The sequence below is a fragment of the Giraffa tippelskirchi genome, chromosome X, assembly GCF_054371585.1.
Source record: "Giraffa tippelskirchi isolate mGirTip1 chromosome X, T2T-mGirTip1v1.2.pri, whole genome shotgun sequence".
Taxonomy (NCBI): Eukaryota; Metazoa; Chordata; class Mammalia; order Artiodactyla; family Giraffidae; genus Giraffa; species Giraffa tippelskirchi.
Window position 1 is genome coordinate 100,368,839 of NC_137289.1, and position 8,517 is coordinate 100,377,355.

Genomic DNA, 8,517 nt, shown 5'->3' on the forward strand with positions numbered 1-8,517 from the left:
GAGTTTGACTACTTTAGATTCTTCCCATAAGTGGAATCATGTAGTATTTGTCATTCTGTAACTGGCTTATTTCACTTACCATAATGTTCTCTGGGTTCATTCATGTGAAAGCAGAAGTGTTAGTCACTCGGTCGTGTCCGACTCTTTGTGACCCCATGGACTATGAATGTCCAGGATTCATTTCCTTTAGAATTGACTGGTTTGATCTCCTTGCAGTCCAGAGGCCTCTCACGAGTCTTCTCCAACACCACAGTTCAAAAGCATCAATTCTTTGGCGCTCAGCCTTCTTTATGGTCCAACTCTCACATCCATACGTGACTACTGGAAAAACCATAGCTTTGACTATATGGACCTTTGTCGATAATGTCTCTGCTTTTTATTTTTTTATTTTAAATTAGTTTATTTATTTTTTTCTTTACAATATTGTATTTGTTTTGCCATACATTGACATGAATCCACCATGAGTGTACATGTTTTCCCCTTCCAGAAGCCCCCTCCCCATTCCATCCCTTCGGGTCATCCCGGTGCACCAGCCCCGAGCACCCTGTATCATGCATCGAACCTGCACTGGTGATTCGTTTCACATATGATAATTTACAAGCTTCAATGCCATTCTCCCATATCATCCCGCCATCACCCTCTCCCATAGAGTCCATAATACTGTTCTATATATCTGTGTCTCTTTTGTTGTCTTGCATACAGGGTTATCCTTACCGATTTACTAAATTCCATATATATGTATTAGTATACTGTATTGGTGTTTTTATTTCTGGCTTACTTCACTCTGTATAATAGGCTCCAGTTTCATCCACCTCATTAGAACTGATTTGAATGTGTTCTTTTTAATGGCTGAGTAATATTCCAATGTGTATATGTACCACAGCTTCCTTATCCATTCATCTGCTGATGGGCATCTAGGCTGATTCCACATCCTGGCTGTTATAAACAGTGCTGCGATGAACATTGGGGTACACGTGTCTCTTTCAATTCTGGAAGAGAAATCCATTTGTTTTTGTTTTTTTTTACTTGTAAACTTTTGTTTAATTTTTTTCTACGTTTTAAATTAGTTTGTTTATCTATTTTTTAACTTTACAATATTGTATTTGTTTTGCCATACGTTGACATGAATCCACCAAAATTTGTATAGAGAAGGGAAAAAATATCGCTAGTTGGTTTCCTCCTGCCGCTTAAGAGAGATAAAAATGTCTGACACTTGCAGCCTATTTCCTCCGTTTGGAGACCCCTGGCTTTCCTGCCTGTTACCCTCTCAGTCTCTGGTGCAGGTGTGGGGTGGAGGTGAGGGTCAGTGGTGGCCTGCTACAGGGTTGGGGGCACTGAGAGTACCAGTACGGGCATGGAACCTTTTGAAGGAGGTCACCACTATCTTCATTACCTCCACCATAGTTTCAGTCAGTCAGTTCAGTCACTCATTCATGTCCAACTCTTTGCGACCCCATGGACTGCAGCACACCAGGCCTCCCTGTCCATCACCAACTTCTGGAGTTTACTCAAACTTATGTCCATTGGAGAAGACTCTTGAGAGTCCCTTGGACAGCAAGGAGATCCAACCAGTCCATCCTAAAGGAAATCAGTCCTGAATATTCATTGGAAGGACTGATGCTGAAGCTGAAACTCCAATACTTTGGTCACCTGATGTGAACTGACTCATATGAAAAGACCATGATGTTGGGAAAGATTGAAGGCGGGAGGAGAAGGGGATGACAGAGGATGAGATGTTTGGATGGCCTCATCAACTCGATGGACATGAGTTTGAGTAAACTCCAGAAGCTGGCAATGGACAGGGAGGCCTGGGGTGCTGCAGTCCATGGGGTCTCAGTTGGACATGACTGGGTGACTGAACTGAACTGAACAGGACTACACTGTGAGTCAGTGTCAGTCAATATTAGTCTCACAATCGTCTCCGACTTTCTGTGACCCCATGGACTGTAGCCCACTAGGCTCCTCTGTCCCCAGAATTCTCCAGGCAAGTATACTGGAGTGGGTAGCCATTCCCTTCTCCAGGGAATCTTCCCCACCCAGAGATTCAACTCGGCTCTCCTGCATTGCAAGCAGATTCTTTACGCTCTGTGCCACCAGGGAAGTCTTATATGTGTCAAATTGTCCATGTCACTGTAGCTTAAGGAATAGTGGGAATAGTGATGGAGGTGAACAGTCATTTGGAAGGTCTGACCTCAATCAATTTTCAAATTGTTTTGTTATGACTTGATGTGCTTTATGCTGGATTTTTGCAGTCTTTCTTCTGGGTTCCAAGTTTAGTAGACATTGGAGGTCTGAAATTCTGTGACTGGACTGTATGCCACCATGCTTTTCCCTGGCAGCTGACAGCATAATTCCATAGTTCAAGTCTGGACTTCCCTTTTGTTCTCTAAATCCACGTAACCAACAGAGCCCTTGACATCTCCCCTTCTATGTTGTGGCAATCACTGTCCTTGGCCTATCCAACAACAATTTCCTGTCCCACCTTTCCCTTGCAGAGATCGCTTGATTTCAAGGAGGAAATAAGAACTGTTCTAAGTGAGTGATACTGTGCACAATCCTCTTAGTTATTGATTAGCCTAAGGGTGGGCATGCAAGGGAGGCTAACGTGCTACAAGAGGAATTCTACTAGGGAGAAGTTTCCCTTTCCGAACCAAATGACAAGGCCTGACAGGAAGAAAACTTTTTCCTGCTTTTCTCTTCTTCCTGCCTTGGACTTGAATGCATGTGAACAGCATTTGTGACCATGAGGGGAAAAGCCAAGAGAATTATGGAGATGTCGGTATTGACATTTTAAATCACAGAACCAGCTCCAACAGCCACCCTCGTCTAGACCTTTTGTTTTATGAAAGTTTAAGGCCCATTTGTTTAAACTACCCCTAATTGGGTATTCTGTTGGCATCTGCATTGGTAGCAGCAGCCAAAAGAATGACTAACCGTGACACATTTATTGCACACACCTCAAAATGAACATCATAAGTGAACTCAGAATCCTCTCCACTGAACTTGATTCTCTTTCAGTCTCTTTCACTTTAGTAACTTTTACACCATCCACCCAGTGGTCTAAGTCAAAAAACATGGGTTTCCCTTAAATCTCCCTGCCCTGCCATCCCCCACCCCCACCACACACACCAACGTTCTATCACCGAATACTGTCAATTCTATCTCATAAATATCTCTCCAATCGTTTCTTATCAGCTGTCACCAGTCCAGTCCAACCGAGCAGCATCTATTGCCTGAACTACTGAAAAATGGTTCTTACCACATCTCCTCTGGCCCATCTCCAATATGATCCCCCAAACCAGCAATCGTGATGTCTTTAAAGAAGCACATCTGATCAAGTCCATCCTCTTCCTTAGTATTCTGTAACGATTTCCCACATAAACTTGGAGTTAAAGTCCAAACTCCTTACAGGGACTATTAGACCTTAAAGGATGTGATCCTTGCCTGCCTCTCCAGCTTGCTCTCAGACTTGGTCCTCCCCAATCTCCAGACTGGCATTACTGGCCTTCTTTTACTTTTGCAGCCACTTTAAGCTCTATTTCATGTCTATTTCATTATACACACACACACACAAACACACACACACACACAGTATTTATTGTGTACAGCATGCTCAGTCATGTCTAACTCTTTGCAACCCTATGGACTGTAGTCCGCCAGGCTCCTCTGTCTGTGAGATTTTTCAGGCAAGACTACTGGAGCGGGTTGCCATTGCCTACTCCAGGGGATCTTCCCGACCCAGGGATCGAACCCACGTCTCTTGCATCTCCTGCCTCGGCAGGTGGATTCTTTACCACTGTGCCACTTGGGAAGCCCATAATATTTATTATATAATTATATATTCTATATAATATGTGCTATATATTATATAATGCATAATTGTATTATAGATTAAACATTATTATAATATCATGTTACATAATGTATATAATTCCCTCAGCCTAGTATACTTTTCCCCCAATATTTGCCTCAGTCACTCTTCCTCATCATTCGGGTCTCGGCTAAAATGGCATTTCTTTAGAGAGCCTTCTATGGACCCACGAGACTACGTCAAATCCATCATTGAGTGCTACCACAGCACCATGTTCCCTTTCAACACATATAACTTCTAATTACTTCCTCTGTTTTCCTGCTGGACTGGGAAGCTCCTTGAGCACAGGCACCGTGTCTGCTTTGAAACAAAAGCCTCATCCTCCCACAACAGATCTGTAAGCCTGAACCCAGCTTTAGTTCTGAACCCAGCCTCTTCCTCCTGTTACAAGGGAGAAAATAGCTCTCCTGTTCCTTTACTTGTACTTTGGATCCCACCATCCCCTGACTTTTCAAACACTTTGAACACATGACTCCAACCCCTGCCTCGCAAACACGCTCTTTTCAGAATCAGTAATCTCCCCATCTCCTCTGGGCCACTAACGTTAGTACTTAAACATGTTCTAGTAGGTCCCATCTTGAAAAGAAGGGGGAAAAAAACCCTTGCTTGACTCCCCATCTGCCTCCCGCTACTCTACTGCTTTTCTACTCGCCTTCATAGACAATTTCACACTGAAGAGATAGGCAAAACTTCGAGGTTTAGACAATACTGAGTGTTCATAAGAATATGGAGCAAAGATGCAATCATTGTAAAGAGTAGAATTTAGATAGTTATTTAGAATAACTGAGTAAAGTCAAAGATATCCATAATCTATGACCCAGCAAATTCCACTTTTAGTTGTGTATCATAAAGCAAAGCTTTCTCAAAATACTCACTATGAAACTTTAGTAAATATATTGTGAAATTAATTTAGTGGGTTGTGACTACCATTAAACAAGTGAACTAAAAGAAAACAGAATAGAAAGTGTCAGATTACATTGCCAATAGTAAGGGTAGGAATTGCTTTATGAAAATTTCATTTACATGTACATGGGTGTGTCTGTATAAGTATGTGTATGCATACTTGTGTTTTAAGGCACAATATATTTCTTTCTGGGGTCCCTGTCAAAAAAATTTGAAAAACACAGTCCTAGAGAATCTCTTGAACATGTGTCAAAGGATATCTGTACAAGAGTGTTCGATGCAGTGTTGATTCAAGCCCTAGGAAATAGCCTGGCTGGCTTGCACAGAGAGCTCCCTATAATTCACCTAATCATTAAGAACTTCCTTCACAGTAGTGGCCCTTTAGTGAGCGTTCACATGAGACACAAATATTCTCAAATTCTGGGCCATTCAGGGAGCTCCATCCACACATCTCCTCCACAAATCTTATCACCAGTCTACCAGCCTAATTCCAGCTCACAATCATCAACCACAGCCCCATATATGAGTGTAAACCCCCACATCAGTCCTCTGTACTTTCGGGGGAAATGGGCAGACAGTAAGTTTACCAATGTTCTTCTCACTGTGAGGATTTCACTTTCCCCACTGTACTTCAGGGCCGCATCTCATCGGGACTGTAGTATCGCAGCAGTTCATTTCCACGTGGTTCCAGCACATTTCATAGAACCCTTAATTAGACTACAGTCGTTCTCCCCAGTCACCAGGTTATAAGAAACTCCCTCTGTGTGAGTTGTGGAACAGGTGGCAGCAGGGAGGAATAAAATCGCAGTTTTGCATATACCATTTCCGTTTGATGATAGAGTTCTGCTTACAACATGAGAGTTTAAGGCTTAGTGTATTAGTCAACATACAGTGCATGAAAGGCAGTTCAGGCCACATGGCCATCTGGTTTCTCAAGGTCAGTCTTGACCAGGCCCAGTAGCAAGCTAGGTGCAGTCTCTCAAAAAAGACAATAGCTACTTGCTTGTGGAGACATGGATTTGCTTCAACTGATTTGAAGGGTCCACTGATTTGATTATCTTATCAAGGATTACTGCAGACTCCCATATGGCATCATGATCTGTTACAAATACTTCAAGCACCATTGGATTTTCTGGGTCATAAGGGTTTGGTGGCAGGACTGCTTGAATTGCCGTGTGGGACAATCAGAGAGCGTCCATTTGCTCTGGGCCCTATTTGGTACTGGCTATTTTTCTTGTCACCTACAAAATGAGTTGGAGCAGGACACCCAAAGGTGGGAAATTTTATCTTCAACATCCAAGTTGGCAGACCTAGTGTTGTGCCTCATTACTGGTAGAAGATGAAAGGAGGAACTATCATTGAGGACATTCTGTCATAGTCCACACTGGAGGAACTATCTTGATGTGTCTCAAGCCACTGACCCTCTAGCAATTTCACAGAGGTAGCAGGCTCCTGTAACTTCAAAGGATTTAACTCAAAGCCTCTAGAACCTCAAAAATGTTTCTAAGGTATCTAGAGGGTATTGCTCCTTCCTCTTCTTTAGGTCCTATCAGCAGGATGTCATCAACAGTGGACTAGCATAATTCCCACTGAATGGTGGTATGGTTAAAATCTCCAAAGACTAAACTGGAGCTCTGACTTGGAGATATGCTAGATATCTGGACAGGACAGTAAGTGTATAGAACTTTCTATGTCAGGAAAATCAAACTGCTTTTAGTGTTCTCTGCTTTCTGGAATCTAGAAAAAAGTATTGATTTGCTTCAGGAAAGAAGCCACATCTGGGATGGCAACTGCTGTGGAGTTACCACCTGATTATATTTATGATACTCCAGAGTCACACTCCAAGTCCGTCCATCTCTTACACAGCTAAAATTGGAATGAGAATAAGATACAAATCACTACCTCTGCATCTTTTAATAAATAGTTTTTCAGTGGCATGAAATTTCTGATATTTCCACAGGCATGTGATATTGCTTTTTTTAATTTTTATGTTTTAAATTAAGACAATATGATAACACATTTGCAGGAGACTTGGAAAATACAGAACAAAATTACATATAGTCCCACTATATATATTACAATATTTTTTTTAGTAGATGAATTAAGATTTTTAGTTGGAGTTTCAATATCAAACTCTCAAAAATTAACAGAATGAATATACAGAGAAGTAGAAGGATATAGTAGACCTGAAAAGCACTGTGAACCAATACAACATAACTAAGATTTATATGATTTTCACACAACAGTAGGATACAAACTCTATTCAAGTTCCCATAGACTGTAAACTAGGAGACACTGAAACATATCCAGGGACATAAAAAAAAAGGTGCAAAAGATTTCATTGTCTAAAGGTATTGAAATCATACAGAGTCTGTCTGTTCTCTTATCACTGTGGAATTATGTTAGAAATCAATGTGAAAAGATATTTGAAAATGACCCACATATTTTCAAGTACAATGTGACATTTATCAAGAGAAATCTTCAACTTAGGCAGTGAAAGCCTCAATAAACCTGGACAAAAAAAACACAGAGGGTGATTGCAGAGAAGTGAGCATTTAAATGAGAAATTAGTATCAAAATGAAAAATTAATATTAAAGATATTTGAAACAAAATCCCATGTATTTGGAAATTAAATGTCCACTTTTAAATGATGGTGTATCTAAGAAGCCATAATAGCGATATTACTTTTGATTTGGTATCTTGGTAGAGGGTGGACAATCTAGTGACTTCTTAGCCCTTCTTACTCCATGGGTTAGAGAAACAATGTGGAGATTTTTCCAGTTTCTTCCAGTTCAAAATTCATTATCTGACCCTCATAAGCCTCCTTCTGGCTAATGGACCACAGTGGCATTCTGTATTCCAAGGCAAAGTATTAGCTTAGAGTTAATACTTAGTAACCGTTAAAAAGTTTGGGTGTTTCCCTTTCTGCAGTGTCTATATACTTAACCAAAAGGCTGCAAGTCCCTCGGAGGAATGCTACTATGGAATGGTGGCTCATATACACTTGTGTTTGTCCCCTGGCTTCCCCTTCATTTGAGGGGCTCTGGATCTATGAATTGACTCAAGTCAGGGGCTGAAGTTCAGTGGATAATGATTCAGATGACTCTTCAACAGACATCCAGAGTTTTAAAAATTGTCTTTACACAGATAAAATATGTGAGTTTGCTATCAGTTTTATTTCAGTCAATTTCTTGGATTAACATTTGTTCCTGCATCTGGGTACAGCTTTCTTCCTCTTGAGGTGCATGTTTAAAAGTTCTTTCAGTGCATGTTTGCCTGGAATAATCTTTATTTTTATCTCACTGTTAAATGATAGTTGTAGCTGGGTACGTAATTCCATGTCGTCTCCTGACTTCCATTATTCCTTGCGAAGTCTTCAGTCAGTCTAATGGTCATTCTGTGTTGATAATCTGCATTATCTCACTGTCTGCTTTGTTTCTGATGTTCTGTAGTTTTACTATAATGGGTCTAATTATTGGGTTTCCCTGGTGGCACTTGAAAATATAGCACATATTATATAGAATATATAATTATATAATAAATATTATGGGCTTCCCAAGTGGCACAGTGGTAAAGAATCCACCTGCCGAAGCAGGAGATGCAAGAGACGTGGGTTCGATCCCTGGGTCGGGAAGATCCCCTGGAGTAGGCAATGGCAACCCGCTCCAGTAGTCTTGCCTGAAAAATCTCACAGACAGAGGAGCCTGGCGGACTACAGTCCATAGGGTTGCAAAGAGTTAGA